Source organism: Balaenoptera musculus, chromosome 16 (assembly GCF_009873245.2).
Source record: "Balaenoptera musculus isolate JJ_BM4_2016_0621 chromosome 16, mBalMus1.pri.v3, whole genome shotgun sequence".
Lineage (NCBI taxonomy): Eukaryota > Metazoa > Chordata > Mammalia > Artiodactyla > Balaenopteridae > Balaenoptera > Balaenoptera musculus.
In genome coordinates, this window is record NC_045800.1 from 74,427,425 (window position 1) to 74,442,200 (window position 14,776).

General features: G+C 37.7%; 1 long non-coding RNA gene across 1 annotated transcript in view; it reads left to right on the forward strand.

Moving 5' to 3' along the window:
• Nucleotides 1-14,776, forward strand: part of LOC118882442 — a 418,725-nt gene that overhangs the window by 268,201 nt on the left and 135,748 nt on the right. The window lies entirely within an intron of this gene.

Consider the following 14,776-nt stretch of genomic DNA (forward strand, 5'->3'; position numbering starts at 1 on the left):
TCCAATATTCCTGCACTGCTTGTTGAAAAGACTCTCCTTTCTCCACTGCGTTGCCTTGGCACCTTTGTTGAATATCATATTGATTTGTTTCTGGACTCTTTATTCTCTTCTATTGATCTATATTTCTATCCTTATGCCAGTACCCCATTGTATTAATGCTTAATATTTTTGAAATGAAGGTTAAAATGTCTATAAATTAATGTATTTCACATACTTTGAAATCAATAGTTTGTTGGGTTACAAAATTTTAAGGCTTAAAGATTTAAATGTCTCAAGTAACATTTTAGAAGTCATTAAATTTAAAACTCTGATAACCTGTAAACAGATGCTAACAAAACATAGAAAAGAGTCTTTCAAGATTAAAAAAATATATAAAGCTCTATGATCATACAGCACTGCAGATAACTCTAGAAAAAAAAAAAAGTTACTGTGGAAAAAAAAGTAATTGTGGAAAAGGGAGAATTTATGGAAGACTTACCAGAGTTGTCCACATTAGTTACACAGGAGACCATTAGATTTTTAAAGTATCAATACCTGATCTGCAACCCCAAAGATATGGATTATTTTGGAACAGGGCTAGTTTGAGAATCATAACAACCAAACAGATAGTCCAGATACCAATAAATAAAACACATTTTATCATTTTGGAAGGAGCATAAGAAAATAAATATGCAATACAGAAATGAGGACTACAATGTAAGATATTTGAGAATGAGCTAAATATCAGAGAAATACACTCTTACTTTTAATAATTATTAACACATTTTTGACCGGAGACGTATTACGGCCACAGGCATTAGTTTCTGCAAAAATCCCCCGGTCAATAACGTGTTAAAATCTGTAGAATAGCACACATTTACACAAGTACAGTTATTTTACATTAAAAGGTCTGAATTTTACCTAGTAGACTAGAAGAAGTCATTACATATTAATAGCTACCATTTTTAAAATCTTAGTTGAGTTCCCCCAGAAGCAGATCCTAAGACAATAATTCAATGCAATTATTTTATTGGGAAACAACAGGAGAAGTGGAGAAATGATAAAAGAAAGAGAAAGCAGCCAATAAAGGATGCGTGGTCAAGCCAGCTATCACTGTAACTGGCTAGAGCTTAATCTTGTAGAGAAACACTGGGAAGCCTCAGAGTTATCCCAGGTGTCTAGGGAATTGGGGTATTTATGCACCAACACCCAGGAGTCACAATTTGAGGGCTTCTGGGGTGGGAATGTTATTTCCTAGTCACTTCTGTCCTTCCAAGTCTTCAGAAATAGTCCTCAGACAAGGAGCAGCATACACTGGTAGTTGGAAGTCCACCAGAGTACATACAATTGGTAAAGTCTGAAGGAAAAGGAGAAGCACAGACAGATCTGCTGCAATGAACTAAAGGACTTTGAGATTCCACTTAATGCATTATTCATAATCTTTACAAACACTACAAGGAGGTTTTTTTCTGTCTTCACTTTAAAGAGAAAGAAACCAAGACACATCTGATAATTATTTTGTATGCCTTTTATGTACTAGACACTGTTCTAGACATTTGGGATAGAGCGATGAACAAAACAGACTAGAAATATGCCCATGTGGAGTTTATATTGTAGTTGGGGAGACTGGCAACCATGTAAACTAATACACTTACAGACAGAGATAAGAGCTGAGAAGAAAAATAAAGCAAAGTAAGGTAATCGAGAATGATAAGAGGTCCTTTTTTTAGATAAATAATTTTGGGAAGCCTGATATTAAGAGATGAAATTGAGAAGAGAACCAAATGCAGTGAAGGAGCCAGCCGAGTAAAAATTGCAGGCAGAGGAAACAGCAAGTCCACAGCCCCAAGGTGGATCTGGGCTTGGTGCGTGTAAAGAACAAGGAAGCCAGTGTGGCCAGAGCAGAGGGAGAAGGGGGACTAATTAGAAGTAAGGTGAGAGAGGTCGATCCTCATGGGACATAGAAAGTACGTCATATTTAACTTTAGTTAATAAGTGTGACAGTTAAGGGTAGAAGAAGGAAAACAAGTTAGGAGTCTATTGTGCTAATTCAGGAACAGTGATGATATTAAATGACTCTCCCAGGAAGATAGAATTATTAATTGTTCAATCGTCAGTTCAGACACAAGTCTTCCTTCCAAGCTGATGATCTTTGCACTATATTACACTGCCTCTCCTTTACAGCATGACCTTTTTATTTCTCTAGAACTCTTTATGAATGTGTGCACTTGGTGATGTCTGTTTGGCAAATCAAAACAAGGGAAATACCCCCAAATTGATAACTTTTTGAAAATTCCATTGATAGCCCAAATTTAATAAGCTATGACTGCTTATGTTTTTAAATCCTGGGAAGTATGAACATTTTTAATTTGCAGCACTAACACTCCACTAGTACCTTAGACTGCCAACGCCCCACACAAGCACTATCTTGTGAGACTCCTAGACTCACTGAATTCTCAAATTGCTGCTTTTCTGTCTGCTGTGTGCTGTGAGTTGAAAAGAACCCAGAGTCATTTGTTTCCTCCAGAAGTCTGAGGTATTTCATGAATCCAAATTTCAGGGATGCTTTCTTTCCCCTGTGGGAGACTTTAAGTCTCAAAGGTCAACAGAAAGCCTTGGAATACGAAGCCTTTTTCATCTTGCTAACAGCAGGGAAAGAGTAGAAACAAAGAACCTAACAGTAAAAAAAAAAAAAAAAAAAAAAAAAAAAAAAGAACCTAACAGTAAGAGGACACAAAGAACAAAAGGAATGGCATCGTAATTTCATTCATGTTTTTCAGTCAAAGAAAGAAAACAAAAATAGCCCTAGCGGTAATAATTACCTGGTTAGCATTCTGGAACCTTGCTGGGTTTTTTATGCTACAGAAATACTGATGGTCCTGACTCTGGGGCAGTTTGGTCCAACTAATGACAGGGTCATGGCTCCTCTTCATAAACTGCAGATTGGCTTTTACAGACTTCCTGAGTCAGTCCTCACCAACGCTAGGTCTCCTGAATCTCCACTGAGGTATTGGAATTAGGGAGGTGACCATTTCTCCTTCTCCTCTTCTCTCAGAGAAGCAAACATCGTCTTTTGTTGCCTACATCAGTAATAAATCCATCTGCCATTACCAAACACTTGAAGAACACTGGTGGAGGGTCCCGGATAATAATTCACAAGGTAAATACATGGTTTGTCCTTGAGAATCGTGGGTTAGACAGAAATAAAAGGGGCAGTAAAGTCAGACTGCCTGGGTTAGAATCCCAGCGCCTCCACTTACTAGTTATGTGGGCAAATTGCTCAGCCTTCAATGCCTCAGTTTACTGGTTTGAAAAATGGGAGAATAATAATAGTATTTACCTTGGGATTTTAGTGAGTTAATATAGAAAATAATTCCTGGAATAACTCTCCGCGTGATAATAATGTACATTCACACATAACCTGATTCACTCCCATCCTCTGTCCAGCCCATGTCCCCAGAATTCTACTGGCCACATATCCCAGGATTGGGCTAAAGAAATGGGTGTCACCTAATTAAGAGATTCCTGGAATCATTCATGCTGTCTTGGAAGTCTCAGCAAGGATTTCAGGACCCAAAATCATTGCTCCCAGATGGCATCAATCCATAGCCAGAAATAAGAATAGATTATAATTGTCCCAGGGAATTCCTAGCCAACTAACAATAAACTTTCAGTCATGCTTCTCTGGCATATTGAATTATGTGGCCCCCACTAACTGCATTAGAAAAGGATTTTGGAATATAAATAAAGCACTTAGAACACAAAGTAGAACTACGTATATAACTGTCAGTTACTGCCATTGCTGTGCATCCTCTGGGAAAAAGAGACAATGTTGAGGCTAATACTCGCCACTTCTATATGTCCATCTCATTGCAACAACAAAAGAAAAGCAGTCAAATAAACTATTGTGTAACATTAAAACTGAAAAAGGGATTCTTGATCTACAAAACGAGAGAGCAAGAGATGACCACGTAAATTTTCACATTTTAACTAGTTGTGTGGTATGAAGAAGGGAGAAGTAATTGAATTTGGAAGAGAATTTGTATAAAGTTCATATCTTAACTGAAATGTACGTCTTGTAAAAAAATGAATTTTTAAAATGATAGTCCTTGCACCTTATTCACCTCCTCTGGGCTCAGTAAGATAACTAGGATATCTCTGAGGCTATCAGTAGAGTTGTCCTTTTTTCTTAGCTACATTTATTTTTATCACATTTTTGTGGCCAAGCTTTTTGGCATTAAGTATTAAGAAGTTAACAGGATGATGGTGGGGTGAGAGGGGCGAGTATCACAAAGGGAGTGTCTGCCAATTTCCCAAGCAGTCTTTCTGCTTCTTGAGTGAAGGGAGTTCATCTCTTCAACCTGAGTGTCCTCATATATAAATAAGAGTGCTCTGACCTGCCCATGGAGTTACTGTGAGTTAAATATCTTACTGTTTGGTACTCAAAACAAATCACTTGCTGCCCCTCTCAGATCTGTAAATCAAACTTAGAAAATGAAGTATCATTGGCACAAATAGACTGGAGCCCCCCTTATATTTATAGCGACCTGTAATCCCAGCAGGGTCAGGCAAGAAGTGGGATCAAAGGCTCCTAAATCCAAAGAGAAGATGGATTGCCATGAGTGTAGGAAGCACTTGACACACTCAGTGAGGCCTGAGTGACATGAACCGTATGGCTTCTTCTTATAAAGTGTATCTTTCTCCATTAGAACTCAGGTCTCTTACTTTGTACTGGTTTAGGGTAAATAATTGGTCTTTTCCGGTGTTCGTTGGATGATTGGCCTTTTAAATCAAAACCATGTTTTTCATTTTTTAATCCTCATTACCATAAACCAATATCAAGTAATTTTTCATCCTGACTTTTCCTGTCATTCATGGTAGCAGCTTTTTCATTACTTATGTATCACCAACCACGTACACATTTGCTTATGCATTTACATATTTTTAAGCATAAACTTGTTTTATATATTCACATCCAATCCTATAGCCTTGGGTATGCATTCCAAATCTCAAAAAATAGAAGTTCAGCTTGATAATTCAGATATTTATGAAAACAGAAAACTAGCTCATTAGTGGGCAGAAGAGAAGGCAGCAAAAAAAGTAAAGAGCTTTGTTTTCCAGTGAGGGCTTTAACACTTAGCTTAAACTACTAAATTTATGAAAGTTTAAATCTGTATTTCTGAATATTTGGAGATTCAGCCCCAAAAGCAGAACACAGATTTTAGTTTTATTTATATAAATAAATTTATATATAATTTAATTATATATACTTTTAGTTATATATATAAATCAGAACTTAAAATTAAAGTAAAATTAAAGTATTTTCTGAAAAGTTTTCTAAGAAGAAAACTATTTTATTAATTTTATTTTAATAATAAAACATATTTGTTAATAACATATAATATAGAGGAAGATACTATTAAAGTCTTCCACCAAGGTACCTTGGGTATATGTGCATGTAAAAATGCCAGAAATATACAGAGTTTAAGAGTGTGAGTTTTAGAGGCAGGACCTGTGTTTCAATTTTAGTTCTGCCAGTTACTTAACTTGGATAAGTTACTTACCTTCTTTGTTCCTCTATCTCCTCATTGATGAAATGAATAAAATAGTGTACCTACTGCACAGCATTGTTACAAAGACTAAATTCAACAAATGCGGAAAAATTCCTGGCATAAAACAAGTACTCAGTAAACATCACCTATTGATGTAAAAGGCATATCAATGAAAAGTTCTCCTACTTTCAGTTAATTTAATAGACTCAAAGAATGCATTCACCATCCTACTTATTTCAGTTCAATAAAATCAATTTTAGACACAGTTGGTACTTAAGTTGCTCTAAGTTGCTTTCTAGTTAGAGTTAACCCAAAACATACATGAAAAGATTTTCAACCTTACCAATATTTGAGCAAATTGAAATATCAAAATTCCTTCTTTACCTCTCAAATTAGCAAAGGTAAAAGGGATTCTAAATCTCATTGTTGGTATGGGGTATGCTGTGAGGAAAGGGTCTTCTTCTACTGTTTCTAGGAGTCTAAATAGGCACAGACTTTCTGGAAGGCAATTTGGCAGTATACATCCAAATCCATAAAACTTATATTCTTTTGATCCAGAAATTCAACATAGAGAAATTAACCCTAAGAAAGTATTAGACAAAGGGGCAAAGATGAATAAACAGGACAGTCACTGCAGTGTTATTTATAACAGCTTCAAATTAGAAGCTACTTAAAAAGGGGTACAAGTTATTGATATTGGATCAGGTCCATAAAGTAGAATTCAGTGGAATCATTCATGAAGATGATAGATTTTATATAGAAAAGATGATCAAGAGAAAACAGCATTATTACAGTATGGTTCAATTTTTTTGTAATGTGCGTACATGTGCGTGCATAGAAAACATTAGAAAGGCTATACACCAAAGTATTACCAGTTGTTGTCTCTGAAAGATAGAATAAGTGATTTATTTTATGCTTTTCAGTAAACTATGGGCATTTTACAAAGAAAATATATATCTTTCATAATCATAGAAACACCTGTGAAACTGGTTAATAAAAAGTTAAATCAAGTGAAACTCCTAAATCTACAGAAAAACATCATGGTGTTAAACTACTGGACAACTGAGGCATTCAAAAATATAGCTTTATATGTACTTTAGTTTTTTTTTATTCCCCTAGCCAAGTGGCCTTCAGTATGGGCAGAACAACTGGAATAGAATTGTGGCTTTTTGTTTTGTCTCCCCCATACTACCCATACCCTCAGGGAAGTTTATTTCAGTTAATGCTCCTTCAGTCTGGCTGCTAGGTATAATTTGGAATTCATTGAATTGTTGACATGGTTGACTTGGGCCAGTGTGATTCAAGGTTAACAGGACTAAAAGTCAAAATGAAAAAGAAGTTCTATGGTATACAAGAAAGGCAATCATACAAGGGCTATTCCAGAACAATGGAGTTAATGAAAAGCTATCTGTCTTCTGTCAGTAACACCAAAATTCCAAAGATCCATGTATTTAACCAGTCCTAAATAATGGTTAAAATTGATATGGAAGTTTTACAAAAGGAGATTGACAGTCAAAATCAATGGTCCAAATTTTATGCTTGGTAAGGAAGGGGCATCAGGGGTAGGCAAGTGTTTAAATAAAAGAGAATTTTAGTTTGGGTAACCTGAAAAGTATTAAACTTCTGAAGATTAGTTAATATAGGATCCTAAAATTTTTAAAAAGTTATCTGAAGGCATCAGAATCAAACAGCACTTTAAGAGTTTTCTGTGATTAGACTATTGTAAAAAAAAAAGCCACATATAAACTCATATATTTTGTATATTATTTATAAATATTGTGTATTTAAATTATGGTGGACAGGGAGGCCCTTTTCAGAAAATATTCCAAATAGAAATTTATCTCAGCCACTGATACTTGATAAGGCCAAGTTAGAATGTGCCAAGATGAATGTTTTAACAGAATCATTCCTGTGGTGATGTCTATGTGTGAGGGGCGAAGCAAATGAGAGCGAGTTGAAGAGAGAAACATTTAGTAAGTAGAGGAGAAGATAAAGACAGGAAAGATAAATTAACCCAGGAGTTAAGAACTCTGAGTTCTTCTCCCATCTCTGTGGATCAATCGCCAGATCTTAGTCTCTCATTTATCATTATAAATAAAAGATGTGAACTATAGATGTCTAAAGGTCTTCATCACTCCAGTCTGTCCTTATTTTCTGCTTCTGTAGACTGCCATTTTATTTGAGATGACAAACTACAAAATGTCAAATTTCAGTCAGAGTTTGAATAAATAAGCCATTCATGAAAATGCATTTCTCTTCATCAGACCACTAGGATCCCCACACTAACATGATACAAATAGGGTCCAAAAACTAAGAGATTTAAGTAAACAAATGAAATGCAAGTGACCAAGCAGCTGGAAAGAACTCAGTCACCCACCGATTGAAGAAAACCTATTCCAGAGAGTAATAACCATGAAGAACGTTTAGAGGTTTATAGCTCAGATTACTACCACTTTTAGATGATCAATAATTTTAAATGGTTGAGATTAGAGAATATGCCAATCCATGGTTCCAAATGGCATTTCTTTAAGTCATGTTCCATCTTTTCTCTGTTTAATCAGTATTCAAACAATAAAAGGCTATATTTTAATTTTTTTTAAGGATATGCTTGAACACAGAAGTGTACACTTTGGTGTCTCTCAGTTACCCTCCATGCCTGGAATAATTTGAAAAGGGCAATTTATTCTACCCTAAAAAGACAGAATCTTCCACCAGATGTCTTTCAACCAAATTCCATGAATATTGCCTAAGCAAAACTAGCACTAAAAGATAAATCTGCTAATGCAGCCTTAATATATAATGACCAACACACAACCATACGTGAGGCAGAATAGCAGGGGCTTGATAGATTCCATGTCAGACATGACTTTTCTTTACCTCTTTTTCTCTCCCTCCCTCCCTATCTCTTTTCCTCTTCCTTCCCTCTCTTCCTTCCTCCCTTCCTCCCTTCCTCCCTTCCTTCAAGCAAAAGCTGCTATTAAGTTTCAGGACATTTTTAAAGTAATATTTTTATTCACAAATTATACATTCTACAGAATATGCAAGCCTGGGAAATTAATATAATAGGGTACATATTTTTAACATATGATAAACAACCAGTTTGGTTGATGAGGTGATTTCTAAGTATTGTATTAGACATTGACCATTCTAAATTTCAATAGCCTTTTAATGCTTTACCCCAGAAAAGTTTAATGAAAATGCACAGAAAGAAAGAATAATAACTAGATAAAGAAGAGCTCACTGCAACTGCAGAGTGATGATCATTATAAATAGAAATATACCCAGCCAGTGAGAAAGATCTGATGAAGCAGGTCAAAGATAGATGCTAAGTGCCATTTTCATCACATCTTTACAGATGAGCTGCAAGATACAGAAGAAATAGAGAAAATACATTAATTTTATCCTCAAATGATGTAGGACTAGGCATCATCATAAAAGCTGCACACATAAAGGAAAAATACAGGGAAATCTTAAAATGCGCTGAATGATTTATCTTAATGAGTGGAGGTGCCTTAGAAATACTGTGTAGGGACAAGGGTAAATGATGGAGCTAGAAATAGCACGTGGCTGCTTCCAATGCATGAAACTTTTCAGTGACTCCTCATTTCTTACCATAGCAAATCATCCACTGCTCTTCAGCATACACTCTACCAGAGTTTCTGGTGGAATCTGTCTCCTCTCTGTCCATAAGCTCACCAGACTCAACATTGTCTCTAGGCCTTCAATCCAGTTGACCTTCTGCACCCCACCTCTTCTCTACAACCACCCCAACTTCACCCATTCTGCCCAGTGTCTTCTCTTGTCATTTAAACACACCCCAAATCCATCCTACTTCCTCCTGGAAGCCTTCATGGCCATTTCAACCGGCATTCGTCTTCGAAGTCTCTGATCTACAGAACACTTAATATGCTCTTGTCTTGCTCTCTTTTGTTCTCTTACTGTCTTTGCTGTGACTCTAGTTTCTCCAATTATAGTCTCTAATCTCTTCAAGGGTAGAGATTAAAAATCACGTGTTAATTTTTGATTGAACTGAGTTGACTCTACAATGGTAAGCATGTGGATTAATTGTTGCCAAGGTACTTTTAATATTAAATATAAGTATTTTAACTCGTCATCCACATATCTGAGTTTTTTGGCGTATTAATAATCAATTTTCAGAATCATTTAATTAACAAACCTTTATTAAGTCCCTTGTACATTACAGGCACTGTGCTATTTGACTAAGATACAGAGTTAATATAGCTCAGTCTCATAACTTAATAATAACAATCCTGGACAATTTATGTCAATAGCATTTATAGTTTATGAAACAATTTGACATTTTATGTAACTTAATACTTACAGTAACTCTTTATTACTGACATTGAATGGAATCTAGGAATGTACTAATCACTCTCAGAAATCACTCTTCTATCAACTTCATTGCCATCAAGGGGCCCAGTTCTACATAACATCTCTTACCGTCAGCTTGACCTACAGAGGAAGATCATAACTAAGCATTTCATCAGTGCTATTCCCCATTTACTGGTGCATTCCTTATGACATTGATAAGTGGGGTACCTTCTGGACCCTACCACAGAACATACTGGGCTGGTGGGTTTTCCTAAATTATATAATATGATACATCCACTCAAGCATGTCCAGTTCACTTAGCTTTTTGATATCTTTTCTATTTTTTGCCATGGTCGATGTGGCATTTTTTACTTGGTGTTGTCTTCCTCCAAGCTTCTAAGAGCCATCCTCCAAGACAGCATCAACATCATCTAAGGGACCTTCCAGGGTGCTAAATCCTGTATTACTCAAAAGTGCTCCTACATAAACTCTCTCTTCTCTGCCTTTATGTTCTCCCTTGCTTGATCCAGCAGCCTCAGCATGAAGTTCCATATATGTTCTCCCAATTCCTGGGGCACGTGTCGGGCTAGAACCCACAGCTCCTCACAGTATAGCTCCTTTCCTTTCTCATCAGTCCCCGCACTTCCGTAGCAGGACTGAGTGGTGACTTAGTGCCAGTTACTCACCCAGTGGCCAAGGATGAAAGTGAAAGAAAGGCAGAGGACTGCAGCAAGCGGAGAGAACTGAACCTTAACAGAGCAGTTTGGGCCACTTTTCCAGGCCCAAAGGGTTAAGGAGAATATGGGGAGTCAACCCAGATTTCCCTGTGCCGTGTCTCAGGGTCTCACATCTCCAGATATAGCCCTGCCATTGGCATAGAAAACATGCCAAATTTGAGAACTCTGTCTCTATAGTTCTGCTACTTTTATCATTAAGGTTTGGGACACAATCCTCAGCTTTCTGGAGATAAGAGTCTCTTTATATGCTGCCACCAAGAACCTCTAGCTTTCATACTCACTTTTTAATTTGGTGATGAAACGTCCTCAATTTTCATTATCTTTTCCAGTGTATTGATTGCCTCCATGCTGTAGTCATCCAGTTCCACAGTTATTATAACTATTCTCTCTCTTGCTCAGGTTATCTAATACTGTGTTTAAAAACACCCCCAAAGTTACTGGTGTAAACAACAACAATTTTAGTATATTTACAGATTCTGCAGGATGGGAATTTGGAGATGGCACGATAGGGAGGAATTGCTTTTCTCTGTTTCATGATATATACTGGGCTATATACTGGGAAGGCTCGCATATCTTAAGGTTACTCAGAGGCCTGAGAGCTGAATTTATTTGAAGGAGTGGTTCCTAACCGGGGGTAATTTTGTCCCCGTGGAATACAGCAACGTCAGAAACATTTTTGTTTGTCACAGCTGCAGGAAAGGGAGTACTACTGGTGGTCGTAGTTAGAGGTCAGAGACACTGCTAACCATCCTACAATGTACAGGATAGTCCTGTACACTGATACAACGTCCCACGATGAAGAATTGTCTGGCTTCAAATGTGAATAGTACTGAGGTTGAGAAACCCTAACCTGGAGGCTTCGTCCACCACACACTGGGCACTTGGGCGAGGACAGCTAAAAAGCTGGGCTGTTCTGGGACCTCTCCAGATGACGGGCTCCCTCATAGCATGGCAACCTCAGGGCAGCCGAATGTTTACGTAGCGGCACAAAGTTTCAAGAATAAACAAGGTTGTCGCTGAACCATAGACTTTAAATGATTAAAATGGTACAATTAAATAAACAAGTAAATAAAAGTCTATTGTTTGAAAAAAGAGTAAACAAGTCTAGTAAAAGCTACATGGCCTTTTATGATAGATTCTCATAAATCACATAGGATCACTTCTACCATAATCTATTTATCAAAGCAGTCAAAGGTTCGTTCAAATTCAGGGATAGAGGACATAGTTCCTACTTATTAATGGAAGGAGTGTAAAAAAATTTCCAGCCATGTTCTAAAGACACCATAACCCATATCTCTTATAAATCTGAGATACACCTCTCAGTGCATTTTGTTCTATCAGTATCGTATCCCAGTTCCGTGCCAATTAATCATTAACAATTGCGTTCCTGTAGCACGTCAGGCACTACTCATCCTCCACCTACCACCAGTGATGGAGTTCTCTCTGCTACTCAACTAGGGGATCATCCAGCTCCAAAATCTCAAAATCTCTTAGGACAACTTCTGGTTCCAGTTGTCACAGATCAGGTTCCCAGGAAATAAATACTGAAATTCTGACATTTGCACGTGCGAGAGTTTTTGAGGGACGCTTTCAGAAACAGCACCTCTGAGAACATAAGGTAACAAGAATTGGGCAGAGGGAGAAGTTGAACTGTGTTGCAATTACAATAGCCTCGTGGATCCTACAGGTTGCTCCAAAGATGGGATGATCCTTTAGAGATGCTTGTAACAGAGGTAAAAGTTTCAGTCTTTTGTTCCCCTGCTTCCGGCCGGTTATTGAATGCAGGCTGCTCCCTTGGAAGGGGCATAGCCTTGGGCTAAGCAGTATAAGTAAACAGAGGGCAATTCCCCCAGTAGGGACATAGTCATGAGCCTTCAGCAGCTAACACTCTTGACAGCTGGAGGAATGAATTCCTAAAGGGGGATCTGGTCGGTGCATTCACTACAGGTCTTATTATTATTTTTTTTACCAAAGTAAGTTTTTATGATCCACATTTAATTTACTAGGGAAGAAAATTGCCACTTACCCTTAGTGCTTGCTCTATAATTGCCATTTGGTTTACTTTCAAGTCCAATATGTTTGAGATGTGCCACTTGAAGTATTATATAATGACTCATCTCTGTAGGAATCCAACAGATACTGGTAACAGCTTATAGCCTGATGCAAATAATTCTAGTTGCACACCACACGATTCAAATTTGAAGCAATCCATTGGGGGAAAAAATTTCCTTGTTTTTCTGTTCTGTGAAAAATAGTTGACCCTCCACCCACAAGATATTTCATTCTTCACCTCGGAAAGAGAGTTCAGATTTGTACAGTTCACTGAAGCTCAGCTCAGAAAATAACTACATGGGCTGTTTGTTATAATCCTTTCAATACAGAAAGGAACAAAATTGATGACAAAATTTCCAAACTATTTTTGTTAATTAACATTTATCAATGTGAAACAAAACCTGTGGTTAATCTTTTTTTTTTCCTTAGGATTCATTTAGGAAGACTTAGTAAATGCTACCTCTCTATAGAAAATGCACCCCTATGGTCAGGTTTTTGGAACTCCTATGGATTTTTGTCTTCAAAATACCAGTATTAGTGGTAGACACACCATTAAAACTCAAGTAATAGATGGTAAAAGGAAGTCAAAACGAAAGAAACTGCCTCTCAATAGCAGGGCAAGGACTAGGGTGAGGCAAATGAAGTGCCTCGGGTACAAAATTTAAGGAGGCATTCACTCTTAGCCATTGATTCTGCCCTTGCACGTCCCTGAAAATGAGTGCCTTCTAAAATTCTTCACCCAGGCCTCTCTTGCCTTATCCTAATCCAGCCCTGCTCAGTAGGACATCTGAATAGTACTCAGGTATGAAGTTGGTGGAATGGGCATGTGTCTACATGGAGGGTGTATTTAACAGTTCATACTGAGTGCCTGTCATTCTTCTAATCCCCTTTTTGGTGGTTCTTTGACCAAAAGTCACCCCCACTTTGTACCATGGGTTCCAGCTAACTTAATCGTACCCAATTTGACCAGGAGTTAACATGTGAGCTAGAGACAGTTGTCTGTGGTCTGTGCCCTTTGATGTGCTCTATCTTGAGACCCCCGCCCAGCAGGGGCATTTTGTACCAGATGGTAGCAGTTCAAATCAATCTGATCATGTTTTGGAGAATTTGAATGGAATTTACAGTGAGAGTAAGCAGAGACCAAAGTAGTACCACGTAGGAAGTCTCAGAAAGAGAAGGTCACAAGTAGAAGTAGAGAGAGTCAACAAAGAGGTAGCTGGCAGCAGAACCGGAAGAAGCAGCCCATGGAGAGCAACAGGTTGAAGAGTTAACTCTAGAGCATCAAGCACTATTTGAGTCATGTTCAGACCACTGGCTTCAGACTCCTGTGTCTACTCTTCTATCTCAAATTGTGATGGTGACACCCTTGCTTTCACTGAAGCCTGACTACTCAATACTAAAATGTTTCTCATCTTTCTTATCTTTTTCCTTCTAATAAACCACTATTAATAGAAATAAACTGTGCATTTTCCTGCACATTTCAGGGCTATGATTTCAGAGGCTCGCAATAAAAGTGTTTTGTCCTAAAATATCTTCCCCAGCTGCTGACCATAGTTTCTAAAATTCCATAATAGGTGATTCATTTGTTTGGGTCCTGAATGTATTTCAAGCTTGATGAATTCCCTGTTAAAATGCAAGTACACCTGGAAGGGGGACATTTGAACTGCTGCCAAACAACCTCTTTGTTTTATTTGCTAGTGAAACTCATGAGAATGAGATGGAAAAAATCCTCCTAATGGGAGGATTAACTGAGGGGGGGGAAGGGAAGGAGGACTCTCCTAGGTCAGCTCCATCCTATAAACTTTGGCCTCAGCAGACACCAGGGCTGGGTCCATCTGCAGGTCATATTTTCACCTAGCTTGTATGCTTTGGCTTAAAATACATTTTTCTCTTCTAAGAGCTGACAACTTAGCTTACAAAATAAGGTGTTTAAGTTACCGTTGACCAAACCAGAACTGAGTTGCCACCCTGGTGTCCTCGCATATGCAAAGAGCACAGGAGTCAGAGCCAGACTTGAGTTCAAATCTTGGTTCTGCTCTTTAGGCACTAGGTAACCTTTAGATGATAAGGTAATTTTGCTTCCTGAGGCGTGTCCTCATTTGTCAAATTTTGGTAAGAAGATTT